This window comes from Choristoneura fumiferana, chromosome 25 (assembly GCF_025370935.1).
Source record: "Choristoneura fumiferana chromosome 25, NRCan_CFum_1, whole genome shotgun sequence".
In the NCBI taxonomy this organism is placed as follows: Eukaryota; Metazoa; Arthropoda; class Insecta; order Lepidoptera; family Tortricidae; genus Choristoneura; species Choristoneura fumiferana.
Window position 1 is genome coordinate 4,249,592 of NC_133496.1, and position 20,236 is coordinate 4,269,827.

At 36.9% G+C, this 20,236-nt stretch overlaps 1 protein-coding gene across 1 annotated transcript in view; it reads left to right on the forward strand.

The window, feature by feature from the left end:
• Positions 1-5,011: 5,011 nt before the first annotated feature.
• The window catches only part of LOC141442455 (probable G-protein coupled receptor No18), a gene marked incomplete at its 3' end in the record, with an annotated part of 67,478 nt that continues 52,253 nt past the window's right edge, over positions 5,012-20,236 (forward strand). Inside the window, 1 exon segment of the mRNA XM_074107455.1 lies at positions 5,012-5,125.

The following is a 20,236-nucleotide window of genomic DNA, read 5'->3' on the forward strand; positions in this document are numbered from 1 at the left end:
AAAAACTAATATATATATATATCCTAGGTCCTGGCGCTTCGCTGGCCGCTGCCGCGCGCGGACGCTTCGCTCACTTGGCTCACGCGTTGTGGCCCTAAATTGTACCTAACATCCTCTCTTCGCTCTTCGTGCCTAATTTTCCGGAGCCATAAATGACTAATTACATTATCGAAATCTCTTTAAAGCAGGTGAAACATGATCTGATTTGTTTGGACCAATTATCGCGAGGAAACCTACATAACCTGCAAGCAATTTAATTGTGTGGGTGAAGTTCTCAACCCACCCTGGGGCCCCGTGGGAATTACAGCCAAGCCTTTGTAATCTGAGAGGTGACCTATGCCCAAGTAAAGTAAATATACTTCAGAGATTGCAATGAAAACATGTGCGTATGGGATGAAAATATTAAACCAAAAATAATACATTTTTCAAAAATATTTCTTGAACTGCGAATAGAAAGCAAACGAGGGCATTTCACATTAAAATGCTATCGCAGCTGCTTAGTTATTAAGAACCCGGGTTTGCCAAAAACTAGGGTTAAATAAATAATCGAAGACCTAGAACAGAAGTGTCCACGATTCATGGGTTGCGTTGATGATAAAACCTTTAAGGTGGCAACACACATTTACCAACATGCGACGCCACTTGACGTATTGACACCCAATGCGAACCGTGCACGTATACTTACACCAGAGATTCGCTAGTGTCATAGCAGAAATGACACGCGTTAGATGGCATGACTCGACGCGTGTCATCGGGTGATAAGTAGAAACACACACGTACTGCGTAATAGCGTCGGTTGGCGTGTGTCTCGTCTCAAATCAAAAGTCAAAGTCAAAGTCTAATCTAATTGATTGGATTTTTCCGCGTGGGAAGGCGTATATAGGCGTATCATCACGTGGCGTTCTTATACCTCCACTTGGCCATAGCCCATATATTTAATACTAGCGACCCGCCCCGGCTTCGCACGGGCAAAATAAATAAAAAACGGCCAAGTGCGAGTCGTACTCCCGCACGAAGGTTTCCGTACCTATACAACATTAGACATTAGCAAAAACCGACTAAAAACACGTTAGCCGTACTTAATGGGGGGGAGCACCCCTTATTTTTTTCTATTTTAATTTAATTTTTTTTTTTAAAGTGAATGAAAAATATATATTGTGTGTACCTGTTGTCGTAAAGACCTCCCCTTAAATAATTATTTTATTCTGTTTTTTAAAATATCAATCAACAACTGTCTAGCTATCACGGTTCATGAGAAATATCCTGGTGACGGACAGACAGACAGACAGTGGGGTCTTAGTAATAGGGTCCCGTTTTTATTACCCTTTGGGCACAGAACTCTAAAAAGGTCTCTAATCGAGGGCACTTCACACACATTTTTCAGCTCTATTTCCCAAAAACAACACCTGACCCGCGCGAAGCCGGGGCGCGTCGACGTAGAGTAAATGCACTTTTTGGTTAGATTGATATTTTTTAAATTCGTAATATCTTTAGAATGGAATGTCCGATTTGAATAATTCAAAAGTAATCTACAGGTTTTGAAACCGTCTTGAAATATGAAACTATTTATTTGGATAAGGATTAATACAAAGGTATGAGTATAACATGCGTAGATACCATGTTCTGATTTTAGTCAGCATTTCAGTCAACTATTAAAATGTAAAAAATAGTTGTATTGACATAACTATAATAGTTGGACATATGGTATCGCGAAATATTTTGTAGATATTGATATATTGTTTTATATTGTAGCTCATTTTTTTGTTCTAACATCAATAGTTTCCATGCGATGAAAGATGTTTTATGGCAACTTTTTCACACTTTGAGGCACATTATTGAAGTTTTAGTACGGAACCCTATTTTTTCTGGTAATAAATATAGCCTATGCACTTTGGAATAATTTAACATTCTAATAGTGAAAGAATTTTTTATAATCGGTCCAGTAGTTTTTGAGTTAATTCGTAACAAACATCCAATTATACAAATATCCAAAACTTTCCTCTTTATAATATTTAGTATCTAGATGGGATTGATTAGTACTGACACGCCTCGTCGTCGTAGGCGTCGGGTTTCAATAGGCTGTTTATTCCTTTATTGGCTTTTTCGAGGCGAGAGTGCCACGTGTCACGGGTTTAAGAGCCCCCCGCCAGCTCGCGTCCCCATACAAACGTAGTTTCGTTCTAATTTACAAACAGCACTACGGATCAAAATGCAACTTTGCAACTATAACGGGAGTAAAAAAAAAATATTCGAAGTTGTCAATGACCATAGGGCTGGTTGCATTTCTCGCCCAACGTATTAAGCCGCATCCACTATGAGCAGCCTCGGGCCGAGCGGCTGCCTCGCTCCGAGGCCGCGCAAGTGGAGACGCTGCCAAAGGCACGGCTCAGACTGAGGCTCCTTTGAGCACGGCCAAAAAACCCGACAAAATATGGCTCGGCTCGCGGTGCTCGGCCTGAGGCTGCTCTAATGCAGCAGGAAATGCAGCCAGCCTTATGGGCACTCTTCCTCAGGGACAAAACTTCAATTGTACCTTTTTAACCATTTTATTATCTTGAAAATATATAATTTGTTATAGCTCATTTGTGAGTGTATCACGGGAGTAGCCATTACGATGTTTATAATTAGTTTTGGTTAAAATAAAATGTAACGAAAAAAACAATAGGTAATGAATTTGCATTTCTCATACAAAATTTAAAATTAATGTGATTTTATTCTTTTACATTGAATATGAACGAAAACTAATTATAAGCATCGTAATGGCTGCTCTCATTATAGTTGCAAAGTTGCGTTTTGATCCGCAGTGCTGCTTGTAAAGTAGAACGAACAATTTCCAAATTAAAACACATAAAACTATCAAACAATCAAACACACTCAAACTATCTGTAAATCTAATTTCATCTTAATCAATTCAGGGGTTTAGACATGATGAAGTAACAAACAAATAAACAAACAGAGAGAGAGAGAGAGAGAGAGGGACAGAGAGAGATTATTATTTATTTACTTTAAATATATGTCCTTCAGATTCATTTAAGTAAAACACCCTCACTTCTAATTGCAGAGTTAAGAAATACTTTCAAATTATATTGATCCCTACTTCCCTACTATTATTATAAATGCGAAAGTAACTCTGTCTGTCTGTCTGTCTGTTACGCTTTCACGTCGAAACCGCTGAACCAATTTTGATGAAATTTGGTGTAGAGATAGCTTAAGCGCCAAGGATCAACATGGATACTTTTTATTCCGGTAGAGGGTGCCACCGCGCGATAACCTAGGTCCACGCCGACGAATCGCGGGCATAAGCTAGTATTACTTATATATAACATTAATGTTTCAAGAATAACGTTATATTACTATACTGATACGATAATGAAGCCTAACTAAATAAATCCGGTAGGGTAAGTCTTGCTTACGTCTGCCAAATCACCAATTACGTTAAGTTGCCAAACAAATCAACGCCAAATATTAAATCAAACTGACCACTGCAAATGGGATAAATTTAACTTGCATAATTTAACCCAAATTTACATACCTAATATATTATGAACATTTTAATTAAAATGAAATTTTGAAAAAAGACAAAAGTTTTGATTATGAAATCAACTTCCGTCAGTAGTGTTTCCAGAGAACTATGACATCGAGGCTTTCAAGAAAAGGGCTTGTACTTTCTGGAAAGGCCGGCAACGGACCAATGACTCTCCTTGAGTAGTTGGTACTCATGGGCAGTGGTGATCATTTCCCATCAGATGACCCGCTTGCTCGTTTGCCCCCTCTCATAATAAAAAAAAAGTTAATTTTCAAGTCAACCGTCTTAATTATGACTATAGTGCGTACCAAACGCCAAGATTTTTCGCCGAAAGCGTCCGGGACAGTAAATTATTAGTCAAAAGTCAAAAGTCAATTTAGCACTCATTTAAAAGTTTTAATTGTTACCACTGTTAAAAATACTCCCCTCTTTTAACGCTGAGATTTCAGCATTAACTTTTATTATGTATAAGAAAGAAATCTTTAGTATTGCGATTAAAAAAATATTTCGAAGTCGAATAATATGGTATGGTATGGTTCTGTCATTACTTTTCAACACTCTTTTTAATCCTTCTGCTCCCGTATACCTTTCCGAGCGTTTCAGCTACTTGGCTGCTGGCAGTCAGTATCGGTTACGATCGAGTACCAATCTCCTTTTAGCCTGTCCTTCTACCTCATCCAAAACATACTCTAAATCCTTTACAGTGCAATCTGCCAGGCTGTGGAATCGGCTACCGACCTCCATCAGGCAATCTCCCACCGTGGGATCTTTTAGGGAAGGCTTGAGAAGAATGCGGCTTACACCTTCTCCTTAAATATTTGAGAACATTCCTTTGTTTAATATGCTTATATATTATATGTATTATGGTCATATATATAGTAGTTTATTTATTTATATTGTAGTTTATGTATTATATTGTTTAAAGCACTGTATAGTAGCTTCCACTATTTTAACTCTTAAACTCACTCTTTGTCGGACCCTAACGTATTGCTCCTCTCCTCCCATCCACTCAAAGGTTGACTGGTAGAGATCCCTAAAAGGGATAAGTCCGCCTTTGTACAAGTATCTTAAAGTTTGTCAGTTGTATTTTGAAAATTTTCTTTTGTACAATAAAGAGTTTACATACATACATACATAAACGTTTTTTCTTTAGAACTATAATATTTTTTGATTAAAAAGAATCTACTTTAGTGATAAGTACAAAGTAAATGAACAATAAACCCAGCCAAGTGTGACTTGGTCCCGCGCACCGAAATTTTCGTATTAAAAAGAGACAAAAGAGTTACTACTTTTGTCTTTTTCATAATAAATAATTTCAGAGACTTCCTGTTTATACGCAAAACCTTAAGTGTATAGTTAAAAATTTATCGTTACTTCGATACTTCTAAGGTGTAGATTAAACAATCTACTCGTAAAGGGTGCCAGCTACCCTGCGTTAGTAGCAATCGAGCCGCGACGGAGGGCGGTTGTTTCCACCCTTAACAACCTTATATATACGAATATCCATGAAAAATAATTAATTAATAGCAGTGATTTTTGGTGCCAAATTAGTGTGTGTTCAAGTGACTACAGTTTTATGAAAATTTTGTAGCTTCTAAGGTGAGTTATTAAAGTTTTTGTAACTTTTTTCTTAGGACTGAAGTTATGGCTACTTACACTCTGATTACGAAGTAACTGAAGAAAAACTTTTCTTGTTCACTATATTAAGTTTTTTAATGAAGGGTGCTTAGATCGTTGGATACCTCGACTTTTTTCATTTATTATAAAGGAAATTTAGTTTATTATAAAATAATAAAAAAAAAATATTATAAAAAATTTGGCCTTTGGCCTCATCTGCACATTCCATTAAGTGAAATAAGGGGTCACGGGTCAGTTTTATCTAAAAAATGTTATGATTGGTTTTTCGGAGTCTTTTTGGTATTTTTTATTTCAACTCCAAATTTGTTACTTTTACGGGTATCCCGTGAAACCATATCGAAAATACAAACTGAGATATGGAGGCACAGAATAACCAGAAAAGAGACCAGCGCTGGGAATCGAACCCAGGAACAGTGGTCCAGCGGTGGTGTAGGGGTTATAGCACGCAGCACGGATTGCTGAGGACCTGGGTTCGATTCCCAGCGCTGGTCTCTTTTCTGGTTATTCTGTGCATCCATGTCTCAGTTTGTATTTCGATATTAAATGTCTAATAGAGGCCTCGGGCGACCAGAGGGCTGGCCACTATTTCGCACAGCGTATAAGTATCGCTATACACACGAGGAAATACGGCCAGCCTTCTGGCACCTTACCCATTGACGGCGATTTAGGCCAAATTTTCTATTTATAGTTTAATTATGTTATTATATGTTTTAAATAAATTAAAAAATGTTGTTACATATGATATACATTGACTGAGATCGTTCTGAAGTGATTAGAGAATTTACTTTATGTATCTCTGTGTTCTGTAGTTTTTGTTATTGTGTCTTAAGTTTCTTGCGGCGCATTCTTCTTGACAATGGTCTTTCCGAAAGCGCTGGTAGTTTAAAAAAGGACGTGTAAGAGTGCCCATTGCGGTCTATTTACTGAATAAATGATTTAAATTTGAATTTTTAAATTTGAGTTCTGCACTACTTACTATATCTATAATGTGGGTTCAATATTAAGTTATTGTATTAGTATTAATGCTTAGATTATAACAATATCATTGTGAGTTTCATTACAACTGAAAAAATACAATGAGTTAGTATAATAATATAACTCAAATTACACCAATATAAAAATTATATACCTATCAGATGTCCAATAGAGGACAAAAATCAATGAGACATAAATATTATATCTAACTTCACTAAACTTTTGTGATGTTCTATATAAAAAAAAAAATTGAACATGCCAAAAGTGGAACTGCATAACTAATAGGTAGTTTGGAGTGTAGATAGTTATAGTTATTTTAATATATTCCAATGACCCACTAAGTTTTTTAGCCCTTTTAGCGCATACAAGTAAAATAAAAAATAAAAATAAAAACATTTAAATGTCCATAGGTAATATGCCCAACGACCACCAAAGAGAGAGAGTTTGAATTGACAATACACACGCATCTCTTTTGAATAATATGTAGTACTAGTGTTAAATCATTAGATTCAGCAGCTGTATTGAAATTTCGGGATTTTTAAAAATACCCCGTGGGTTTTCATTGACGTTACATAAAAAACAACCATGTCCAATTGCACGACTCTAAGCCCAGCGGTTGTTGTTACGAGATTGTATCCCTATCTCGTAGGAATATCTGAATAAAAAGTAGCCTTTGTTTTATTCCAGATGTCCAGCTATCTGCATACCAAATTTCATCCAAATCCGTCCAGCCGTTTCAGCGTGAAGGAGTAACAAACATACTCACTCACTCACAAACTTTCGCATTTATAATATTAGTATTAGTATTGACTGTAAACAATAAGACAACCTCATTTTTAGTTTAGCAGCCACACATAGCCACTACATTCTCCAATACCCATTTAAATAAAGCATTTACTACATATTTCATACACGAAGGTACAAGGCATTGGAGTACATCTCTGTAATGCTCCATTTATATTCGAATACTGTCGGAGTCGTCTGAATCCATTGTAGGAATACTGTGATTCGAATTTACTCGTAAGGCAGTCCTAAACTTAACCCAAGGGTCGTCGAGAATGCAAGATAAAGTTGTCCAAGAAGCCATAGGCAAGAAGATTATAGTCGTCGAAAGGGTCCAATCGTGGGTGATCGTGGTCGTGCAAATCGTATCGTGCAAAGGTCGTGGAGAAATGCGGCAAATTCGAAAGTCCGGAGTATATGCGGAGGTCGTTAAAAATAATAAAAAAACTACACATTGAACAGATAGCACCAAATCGGAAAGCAAATAAAACGGTTGGTTGGTTAGGTTACATTCTAGTTGACTTCGTTTTTTATTCTATTTCTACTAAGTACTGAGCACGAACTGCTTCATCATCATCATCATGTCAGCCGAAAGACATCCACTGCTGGACATAGGCCTCCCCCAAGGCTCTTCACTCAGACCGGTCTTGTGTTTTCCGCATCCAACGCGATCCCGCGATCTTAACCAAGTCGTCGCTCCATCTTGTTACGAACTGCTTGTCAGCCCTAAAATCGCACAAATGTACACTTTATAATTATTTCCAATAAATAGTGGGAGATAAAAAGAAAACTGATGCAGTTCCTCGATCCTTATGATGACGACTGTCGAAAAAAAAATTATTAGCACCTCTTCAAAAAACTATACTTAGCTCTAAACTGTCTCGAGATATTAGGTATAATCATTATTACTGTTTCTCAACTTGACGGTAAGACTTTCTTTGCGCCACGACACGCTTCCAAAGAACTTCGCGACATAATAATGCATGTAAATGGCTCTGAATTTTACATGCTGCCGTTGTGATTACTTATTTTGCTTTCGAATAACTTTTGCCAAGTTCGCTTTCACAATGTAACTTGACGAGAATATTTAACTTAACAGAGCGCCGCACACCGGCCTCCTGACAAATAAATCTTTTTTTTAGGGTTCCGGAGCCAAAATCGCAAAAACGGAACCCTTATAGTTTCGCCATGTCTGTCTGTCTGTCTGTCTGCCCGTCCGTAAGCGGCTTTGCTCGGGGACTATTAATGCTAGAAAACTGTAATTTTGCACGAATATATAGACGTAAAGTGGGGGTGTTTTTTTTTTTCTCATCCTACCCTATAGTGTGGAGTATCGTTGGATAGGTCTTTTAAAACCAAAGGGGTTTGCTAAGACGATTTTTCGATTCAGTGATTTGTTTGCGAAATATTCAAATTTATATTGCAAATTTTCATTAAAATCGAGCGTCCCCCCTCCCCCTGTAAAATCTAAACCGGTGAGTGGAAAAATTTGAAACAGTGGATTGTCTTAATTTGTTCATTATAGTCAAACTATCGACCTTTCAGGAAATTTATAAATTAAACCTAACTTAACCACGATTCTAAGTTACTAACGCATGAGGTGTTTTGAAATATTTTCAGCTTTAGGATGTTGGCCAATTAATCATTAGGACAAACAATGTTAGGCGATACGACGGTTTTCAAGCTTTATGATAAACTAGCTAACTAGTCAAAAAGAATAAGGGTCACTTGATTTGAGTTTCATCTGTAAAATAAAATCAAAAATATATTTGCGTTTTTATCTTTTAATTGAACGAAAATTATGTACATTGTGTTATGTTGAATGTACCTGCAAGCTTTTTTGGCCTGAAATTTGCCTGGAATGGGTTCCCTCGGGAACTGTGAATTTTCCGGGATAAAAGTAGCCTATGTCACTCTCTGGCCTATAAACTATCTCTATGCCAAAAATCACGTCGATTCGTCGCTCCGTTTGGACGTGAAAGACGGACAAACATACAAAACACACAACAATTTCGCATTTATAATCGTGCATTTCGCCAATGTCGAAATCGTCGCAAAATATTTTCTGTGACAAATTTGTAATATAACAATGACATTAAAATTAATTAAATATATTTTAGTTATTATTAATTTATATTTCCGTTCTTCCCGTTTCATTTTCAAACAATAAATCAAACAACTAGATACGAGTGCCACTACCACGATAGTTTTTTGGTGCATAAGCCATAGTTTGACAACCTTAGAGCGACCGCCGAGCGTAGGTATGAAAAAGTGAAGTGCATACAGGAGATTGCCTTCTGAACTATCTGTGTTTTGTGGTGTAAATGACAGCCAACAGATACTTTGATTATTACCTGTCCATTTACTTTGCTGTACATTGCTGGCAATCATAATTTTGTTAGAAAGTTAACACAGTCTAAATGTTAGTTTATTAATTAAATTAATGTCACGGTTGAGTTACCGAAATAAGTTTATTTTATTCTCCCTTAAAAAAAGCCCGACTGCTGACTGCCGGTAACACACTGAGTAAGATTTGTCATGTGGAAAATTGGCGCATCTGAAAATTTGTGTGGAGCGCGGTATTAAGAAAAGTCTTTTATTCTTTCTCCTGTTACTGTGATAATTTATGAGTCGGAATATTTGCCATGACTTAACAAGGATTTATTATGTTTCACACCTGTGCGTCAGTTGTTTTAACTTTTTGGGATTATTGTTTATTTTCGTTTGCATTATTTATGTCCTTTATAAACCTGTCTTCCCTTATTATGCCTACCATATCTGAAAGGTTTAGGTAATTAACTAAATGTAAACAAACTTTAGCTACCAGACTTGGCACGTTGAAAGATTTTAAATATTTTGCTTGTCTGTCATTGTAACACAAACTAAATTGTTGTATTTCAATACAGAAATGTAAAGGTTTAGATAGTTTAATGGGGGAATTTCAATATTTAAGACACCGATTGAAGTTGTTTTATTTAGATTTAGTTAATTACCTTTCAAGTATAGCTTGCGTGCAGTGTGTAGGCTTTGCAGGTGGTAGGACCTTGTGCAAGGTCCACCCGGATTGCTACCACCACCTTGCTCGCTAATCCTGCCGTGAAGCAGCAGTGCTTGCACTGTTGTTTCGGCGTGGAGAGTAAGACAGTCGGTAAAATTACTGGCACTTGAGGTATCCTACCTTAGGCCTCTAGGTTGGCAACGCATCTGCAATACCCTTGGTGTTGCAGGTGTCTATGGTCGGTGGTGATATCTTACCATCAGAAGAATCCAGTCAAATAAAAAAAAAAGCTGTCGTTTTTACTATCATGAAGGAGGTTTTGCATGGGAATTTAAACCTTGCTTCTTTTTCTGACCAAATAATAAAAAATAGTAATTAAATTCATTTATTTAAGTAACATGACTCATTTTGTAATAAAAATTAAAAGCAAAAATGAGAAATGTTCCAACAACAGTGTGGCCAGGTAAAATTTGACGTCTTGCCCCATTGTGGAAAAATTTTGGAGAAAAAACATATTGACATCGCGTTGCTTGACAAGAAAATTGATTGCGACACTTACTGTGAGAACGTTCTACGGTGGATCAGGAATCAGATGGTTAAAAAAAACTGTTTATTTCACTAAGTTACAAAATAATCTTCCACCTAGATTCTAATCTTAGTTTGACTATACATAGCCCAAATACTCGTATACTCAGTGGCACAAAATTTGGCCCACTTTACATAAAAATAACCTATTTCTGCATACATTTGAGAGCCAGATTTTTGTCGCTCAGTATAGTTTCTTTAACTAGGGTTAGTTGTACTCGTAGGTACGCGTGCAACAGTGCAGACAGATAAATAACCAACTTCAATTTATTGGTCAAGGAAATTACTTTTCATTTGGTCTGAAGCTTTACTTTTGAGTGTTTGAGACCTACGAATTTTAGACATGATAATTATGATAATAAATGCATCACTTGCAATCGGGTCAATCAACTTTGTAGTGTTGCCATGGTAACGTCTCCTGGGTGACTTATTAAAAATAATCGATTATCATTTTTTTTATTCGACTGGATGGAAAACGAGCAAGTGGGTCTCCTGATGGTAAGAGATCACCACCGCCCATAAACATCTGCAACACCAGGGGTATTGCAGATGCGTTGCCAACATAGAGGCCTAAGATAAAATATATGGGATATATATCTCATACCTATATTTATTTTGGACGTATATTATATGTACGATATAATTATGTATGTATTCGTAGATGTATTGTGTTACGTTTAAATTTTCTTATCTACTTCTGATGCACCACCTGTTGTAAACTAGTCCTTACTTCTTTCTGTAAAAAAGGTTGCCTGGAAGAGATCGCTCTAAGCGATAAGGCCGCCTATTGCTCACCTTGTAATATTTTTTTCTGTGTATCTGTTTTCTGTATCGCTTACTATGTCTGGTGTACAATAAAGAGTCTTTGTATTGTATTGTATTGTATATGGGATAAAAATCCACTAAATTTAGGAGTTGTGACAGTTTTCAGGCAACTCCTTCGTGGCTGTCTCCTACTCGTAAACATGCTAGTAGGTAGTATACTTTGCAAATATTTTTCTAAGCAAGTGTATGACTGATGTCTCATGAGTGACAGAATAACAATACTAAAAAGTCCATTGACTCGATTATAATATTTCTGTCAAAGTCGGACATAACGAAACACTACCAACCACAGAATTGACACGAATGAGTAATGAGCACTTGTTCGGCTGATCTAAACATCTATTGTACAAGAATTCTAGTTCTTGATTCTTATTTTTGCTCGTTGATATTTTGGTGTAAAGTGTGTAAATGCCCTCTTGTTCTGAGAGGAGGCCTGTGTCCAGCAGTGGGACGTATATAGGCTGGGATGATGATGATGATGATGATGTGTAAACGCTGAAAGATATTTTGACTTTGACTTGACTTTGGCTTTGACTTACACTAAAAAATTATGAACTAATTCTCTTGTTTTAGCTCTAGCTCAATGTTTTTTGGTCTAATCCCACCTTTAGACAATGCGGCCTCTGATTCACATTTTTGCAATTTTTTTTCTCGTTATAATGCAATAAAACTCACATTTCGTCCACCCAAATTTCCATACAAATACGACAGCTTCCGGAGATGATTCTGGCAACCTTTGAGTTAATTAAATTAAACCCCTTGAGTTACACACGGGGGAAAAAGTAGGGTTTTAATTGAAAAAGTTATTTAACATGTGTTATGCATTCATTGATTACGGTTGTAAATAGAAAAAAATGGGGCGATGAGACTTTTATGTTCTTTGAAAATACGTATATACTCGTATAATATTATTATGTTTATTTTGAAAACCTGAACTATAATACTTTGTCATTTGTGTTCATCATAATCCTGGGATTATGATGAACGTTTAACTAAAGACAGGTCTTTAATAAAACGCTCGACTGCTGGGTACAGGCGTCTCCCATATTGCCAGGGCTGGGGCCGTAGTTTTGACTGGCACACCATTGAATATCTTCGCAGGTTTGTGTTCCTTGACCGTAAAGCTCTTGGTAAATTTTGAATGTAATTTCGTACAAGAATTTCATAAACACAGAGATGAGCCCGGGTTTGAACCCACGATCTGCTCGAGAGGTCATACATAGTTCAAACCACTAGGCCACAGCTAAAAAAACTTGCCAGACTAATAAGAATTTTGTCAAAAATTAATTCCTGCGGGAAATGTCTGAATATTTTACATTCATGATGAGTTTGGCTCAGTTAATACGGCGCTATAACTCCCTAGGGCGTAATAATTTCGGTTTTCCTTAATCACGGGACTTATGTTTTATATCCGTTTTGATACTTTTTACCGTTTAGATACTTGTTGCTCCAATATCGTATCGTCGTCCGATACCGATGTCGAATCGGATAATGTGAAAACGCTCTAAACTCCAGTTGTATGACATGACAGCTTACTAGGGTTGGTTGTATGATTATTGAGCCCACTGTCCCTAAAGATTGCTCAGGGCCTAAACACACAAGTTTTGTTAGTAAAGAATCTGGACGATCGTACTTTTAAGCATCAAAAACGTGATGAGGTAACAAACAAATAAAGAAACAGACTTACAAACTTTCGTATTTATAATAATGCATTGGCGTAGCTACCAAGGGGCTAGGCGGGGCAGTGCCCCGGGCCCTCAAGCTCAGGGGGCCCTCGAAATTCTGCTTTATAGCTGATGATAAAGTTGCTTAGCATTTTTAAAGTATTTGTATATATAATGATTTTACTTCAAAAAAACCTTACCAGTTTTGATAGCAGTGGGCCCCATTTTTTTATTTGCCCCAGGGCCCTAGGTTACCTAGCTACGCCACTGTAATAATGGGATTGTTTGAGCAAATTTCAAGTATAACTGACCTTCATACTAAAGGTAGGTGCAAAGGGTCACGATGAGAACTTACCTTTTACCTTCATAGGGACCGAATTTCACAAACCAATTTTTTTTCCTGCAGTTAGAAAAATCCGCATTATGTATTGTAACACCTTGTATACCTAAATGGACATAATTGCGTTAGTAAATCACAATATAAGTAATCAAAAGATCAAAATGTTGGCCCAGACTGCGCTTTGACCTTAAAAAGCTTTTAGCAAAAAGAAGGCATAAGTAAGATCCATTTTGCTGGAAAAAGAAACTTTATTTTGCCATTTTTCATGCAATTAGCCGAAGTTTTGCCTATAAATTAAAAGACGATTTGGCTTATTACTTGGCTGAGAACCAATCTTGAATTCTTTGTAAGTATTGGAACCAATTCGAGAACGGGGCTGTCTAGCGCCCGTACCTACCGAGAGTTTTTTCAGTACGAGTCTTCTTTACTGTATATCATAGAGCACTTCTCAACTGCTATTATTTTAAAAACTAATTTAAATAGGTAATGTTTCTTATCCAAAAAAAAAAAATTAAATAAGAAAAAAAAGAAAAAAAATCGGTCAAGTGCGAGTAGGAATCGTACATGAAGGGTTCCCTCTGTAATTTTTTTATTAAAAAAGGTCAACCTTTTTTTGCTGACTGTACTTTTTGCCCTTAGTTACAAAAGTACTCGTCAAGACGAATCAACTAACCAACGATTAACAACGCCTAGAAACCAAAAAACGATGAAAAAAAACACGTTATCTTGTATGATGACCTCCTTTAATTTTAAACTTTATTTTATTTTTAGTATTGTTTGTTTGTTTGTTTGTTTATACTCTTTATTGTACAAAAAGGAAAAACAAAAAGGTTACATAAATAAAAGTTGTGTTAAGTACAAAGGCGGACTTATCCCTGCAGGATCTCTGCCAGTCAACCTTTGAGTGGTAGAGGAGCAATCAAAAAACAAGGATCGACAAATAGAGCAAAACATTTGAACAATATAAATGCATATATAAACCTCAAATACCTAACTATATACAATAAATATATAACACATATATAAAACATTAATATATTTATAACTAAATAAAAATAAAATACATAAATACACACATTTACATACATACATAAAAAATACAAGTATAAGTAAAAATACAAGTTAAAGTATTTGTTGCTATACACAAATTCGAGATCGTTCAGTGAGCTATGGAGAGAGTAAAAAAAATGATTCTTTGGAGGGTAAAATCCGAAATCACATTATCCGACAAAGAACAAAAGTCACAGACGTTGCTCATAGAATTAGTTCGCGGAAGTGACGGTGGAGCAGACGAGTCCTCGAATGGAGACCACGGACGGGAAAACGTAGTGTAGGGCGTCCTGAGGCACGGTGGGCGAACGACCTTAAAGAGGGTCGCTGGATGCGAGGGGCTGAAGCGATTGTGGTGCGCCATGGAAGAGGCCTATGTCCAGCGCAGTGGATTGCTGTAGGTAGGCTGATGATGACGATGACTTGTTGCTATAGCCACATTAATACGATAATCTAACATTCAAACATTAACAGGCCACTAGCCTAATTCTTTACTCAAAGCAAAGCAGGCTGTATATAAAAATATTTTTCATTAAGGTTTTATAACTCAGGCAATAAGTCATAATTTTGTATTGTTAATAAATATTACTACAGAGTACAAAGAGCTGACACCTATAAAAAGGTACTGATATTGTCGTACCCTAATAATAACAAAAGAGAGCAACAAACCCTTATAACGCAACCTTTTACAAGCACTCAAACGACCACTCGCCTTTTACAACCTTTTTACGAGCACTATTTTGAATACACGTTGCAAAATAGGTTTTCAAGCGTTTGGTGAAAAGCAAAAGTTTTTGACTGACTTTTTAAATGTGTGAATTGTGTAAATGATTTTTATAGTTAGTAAGGGTTCACCCTCACTAGACCGAATATCATAAAAGCTAATTTCACTAGGCATACCAACGTTAGATATAATTTTCATTAGCCCTAATATTATGACAGCTAAACTTGTATATCCGAATTGATTACTAGACCTATAGACCTGAGTTTTAACTTATATTATAATGTAACATTCGCTATGCTCATTAAAAGTGAATGCTCAAGTGGGCCACTCGTAGACTCTGTTGTTTTCACCGGACAACGGACCATTTTTTTGCCCGACTTGCAGTGTTGTATGGCTAAGTCGTTGTATGGAAGCTCAATGTCACTCAGAGGGCTATGGAGAGGATTGTGCTCGGGGTTTCTTTGCGGGATAGAATCAGAAATGATGATATCCGCAGTAGAACTAAGGTTACCGATATAGCTCAAAGAATTTGCTCGCAGGTTGATGGCCGATGGGGTCAGGTTCTCGACTGACGTCCGCGGACCTGGAGACGAAGTGTTGGTAGGCCTCCAACAAGATAACAAGATGGAGCGACGACCTGGTTAAGATCGCGGGATTGCGGTGGATGCGGAAAGCACACGACCGGTCTGAGTGGAGAGCCTTCGGGGAGGCCTATGTCCAGCAGTGCTCGTCTTTCGGCTGACATGATGATGATGGCTAAGTCGCCGGACAAGTGTCCGGTGCATGTACACACATTCACTGTAAGCCATACACCACCGCAAGTCCGGCAAAAAGACGGCCCGGTGTCCGGTGAAAACAACGGACTTGTACAAGAGGCCTAACCCGAATTTTCCAAGCTTAAGTGGAAGTAGGCGGGCTTTCCTCGTCAAACTGATGGCCGTTGAGGCCAATGTGCTTTTAAGTTGAGGCTATACATGTGGACTCATGACCTGCCAAAGGTCACAAAGGTCTGATAGATGGGTACGGTGCAGTACTAGTCATTTTGTGTATTTAGCTCTTAAATTAAACTTTTAAAAAAGTGGTCTCTGTTCTCTGTGCTATATGGCCTCCCCATTTGCCAAACATGCACACATACACGCAAACTTTTGCATTTATAATAATATCAAGTAAGAATTAGAATCTTTGGTAGGCATTTGGCCTATCAAATAGTAGACCTTATAATAATATGTATGTTTGTGTGTTCAAGATGCCATAGGTCTACTATTTAATTTAATTCCGTTGATTTTGTTACTTTACTTATTTCAAATAAAATCAGAGTTTCGCGGCCGTTTGCTGTTTAGATTCGCGGCATGCCTCGTCTAGGTAAATTGGTTACGTGACTGACGACATTGCGAAGGAATGCTAATATATACTTTTACTTTATTCTAAAATAGTACAGGACTGAAACTCCAGCCCAGACCCCTTTGAGAGGAGGCCTGTGTTTAGCAGTGAGGCCGTATGTTTGATTATCTGACTTCGTACTTGAAATAAAGAAAGAAAGAAGACATTTTCATTTTTCATTTTCATTTTTAAAACAAAAAAAAGCAATAAACAGCAAGCACAAATAAAACAAAAATAAATACAAAATGAAAATACACGATTTTGTGTGTCCCTGCATAAGTGAAACGGCCGCTGACTCACCATTATGCTGAGGCGTGAGACGCCTGCCAGCGCTGATATCTGTCACATGCGTAACCCGTAACTCTGTACTTGGCTCTAGGACTGCTGAAAATATCCAATATAAACAATCCAATTTTTCTAGATGGCGCCACTATTGCGTGAGGTTTTTAAGTATGGCTTTCAAAGTCTGTTATTACGGGCGTGAAAACAAAGTTTAGATTAAAATCATATCTAATACACCTTAAAACCGTACCATAAAAGTATCGAGAAACCACAGTGCCGCGTAGTCCTTTTTTGTTCGGAAAAAGGGAGAACATAAGTTTCCGAAAGACAAAACTGTCTCAAATCACAGACATTTATTGCCCCTTAACGCATAATTGCCATAATTAATTTCAGGTAATGCAAAATATTCATAAAATTATTCTAATTATAAATAAACCCGCGTAGCTCACCCAAAAATTACGAGATTTGACATTTCGGAGACCACACACTACACTAGCGCCTCTAGCGGCGAATTCATACGCGATAGCCCTCATTCAGTAAATGAGGTTACTTGCTTGAAAAATGTCTGCGTGAAGGATTTATGCATCTCGCGAGTTTGGCAGTCAAATAAAGAGGCTTCAAACTTATATTACGTAGGTTTCATATAAAATACGTTCATTTATGTACGGATACGGCTTCATTAGTTTTGAGAAGTTCAATAGTAGAAACCTCGGCGTAACGTTACAAGTTGGTATACATTTCAGGGAATACAACTTATATTAAAAAAATATATATATTGTGAACTTTAGTCTGGGAAAGACAATTGAAAAAATATTTTAGGAATAATATATTGGGCTGATTATTTTTGAATGAGTATTATAAAAAGCTGCTAAGGGATTTTAATCAACTGTGCAGAAGCCCGAGATATTAAAGCTATTAAATGAACTGAGTGCTTAAACTCTGAAACCAAAAAGGATTTAATTCTTAATTTTTGTTTCTAAAGTTGTAATTCTTAAGGTACTTTAAAAATTATGTCAGTACTTAATTACTTACCAACGCGTATTAATTTATTATGTTCTAAATAACCCATTTTCCATATCGGATGGACGAATGGCGGAAAAAAGGGGAGGCCTTTGCCCACAATTGGAACTCTTAACCAGGCTAGCAAAAAAAAAACTTCTTCCAGTAATAAACTTAAGCAACCAGTTCAGACAAATTTTATTTTAAAATTTGGTCGCTTGATTTAAAATATTATCTTGCTCTTTAGCCAGACAGACGGCACGTGCTTTTAACGACTATTATATTATATACTCCTCTCGTAATTCAGTGGGTTACCTTTATTACTATAGATGGTAAACAGAGTTCTCGCACAAAAACAAAAGAATATTTTCTTAATAATTCCACAAAACACATATTTCCTACCGAAATTTCTCACAAAGCGTCAGATATATATATACTAATTGTTATGCATAGCACATATCTCCCCCGTATTGTAATTCAAGAGGTGTCAACTGAGACATGAAAAATTCCCTGAAAAATTCGGTTGTTATTCCCCAAGTAAGTAATCGTGTATTTTTGTAATGTGTGAGGCGTACGAACGATTATATATTTATCACCGATTACTTGTCCTTATTCTGCGTTTGTTTTATAACAAGCTTGAAGGCTCCGCTTCCATGAGAGATGTTCGAGGAAGTGTCGCGAGGTTGTGTTTTTCATGAACCAATAGAAACTCTTCATTTACCTCGCCTCGCTCCGCTCAGCTGTTTCCACCAGAGATGTGCTGTGCGAGGATAGGTAAGTGAAGTTTCTATTGGTTCATGAAAAACACATTACTTGCTACACATCCTCGCTCATCTCTGATGGAAACGGAGCCCTGCATTTGCGTGAAATATGCCTCTGTGGGTGAATATATTTATAGAAAGTTCACACGTGCGGAATAGTAGATAGATAACCGAGGGTGGAAAGTGACCCATTTCACCCGAGATATTTCTGGCGCTTGAACAAAGTGAGAGCACCGATACTTAGTTCGTGGGGAAATGGGTAATTTCACCCGAGTTAGACACTACTTTTCATTTCGACTGTGAGGAAAGTAAAATAGCACAAAAAATAGAATAATAATAAATTGAAATTACTTCTATCCAACCTCCAATGGAACTTTTCGAACCTTCGAAGCTTTTCGACCTGGCCACTTGCCACGGCCGACTATTTAAAAAAATCAAGCTGGTCACGACTAAGGAGCTTATATACAAAACTGGAGGTTGAACGCCGAACGAAGAAGTTTGACCTTTATTACTTATTTATATATTCCATCTCTTTCTTTTACATTTCACGAATGACTTCCATTTCTTTCTTAACCTAACTAAAGAAAGAGATGGAATATGTTCGTGACGTAATAAAGATCAAATTTCTTGGTTCAAACAGATGTTCGGCGTTCAACCTCCAGTGTTGTATATAACCTCGTTGGTCACGACGTGCATCTGCCATGCTGAAACGTGAAAAAAAAGTGTCATTGACGTAACTCATTATCATCGACTCCGTGGCTAATCAAAAAATTGAAAAAAAAAACACTTTCCACCATAGAGATGAAAACGCAATTTTCCACCCGGCTATCTACCCATGAAAATTAAACTTTCCAAACAGGAGAGATGAAAAAGTAATTGTAACGCTGCATTGACATAAGGAACATTTTATTCATTTCCCTAAAAGAATTTACGCTTCATATTAGGTCTACATTTTCAGCAAATTTCCAAGACCATTTAGCAGCCGAAAGCAAAATCGTTAAACTACAAAGTCTACCAAATTCTAACCACGTTCATTTAATCAAATTAAACATCTTAAGTATCGCTAGTTTTATTAATTAGAAAACAAGCCTCCGGTGAAAATTAATGGTTACTTCCAGCCTATTTTACCCTATTAAGCACCGGATCCAAGCCTGCTTAAGTGGAGGTACTAACCTATTATTAATAATTTGTTATGTCAATTTTTTTTTTGTAATGCTACGTATTTTGTAATGTTCCTGTTTATGGAGCTTCTATAATGGTGAGTAATAATCGGAATGACACTTGATTTACAAGAATAACTTTTGATAGATACATAAAATGTGATTTACCTACTCAAGAAGTTTACGAATTGGTTTTGTCGTAGTTATTCTGAGTAATATTGAAAATGCGTAAGTTTCGGAGTGTGTGCGTGCGTGCGTACGGGCGTTCGTGCATGTGCGTGTGTGCGTGTGTGTGTGTGTGTGTGTGTGTGTGTGTGTGTGTGTGGTGACGAAGACCGATGAAGACGAAAACGATATATTTTATTGGGTTTCCCACGGAAATTTTGCGCCATACGCAAAATCTACACTGTATCCGTTTTTTTTTTGTTGCTTTGTTTTTCTGGGAATCACGTCCAATAAAGGTCATCGCCCTTACTTAATACAGTGTGTTACCGGCAGCCAGAATTTTTTAAGGGAAGTTTTTTTATAAAATTCAGACTTAGCTAA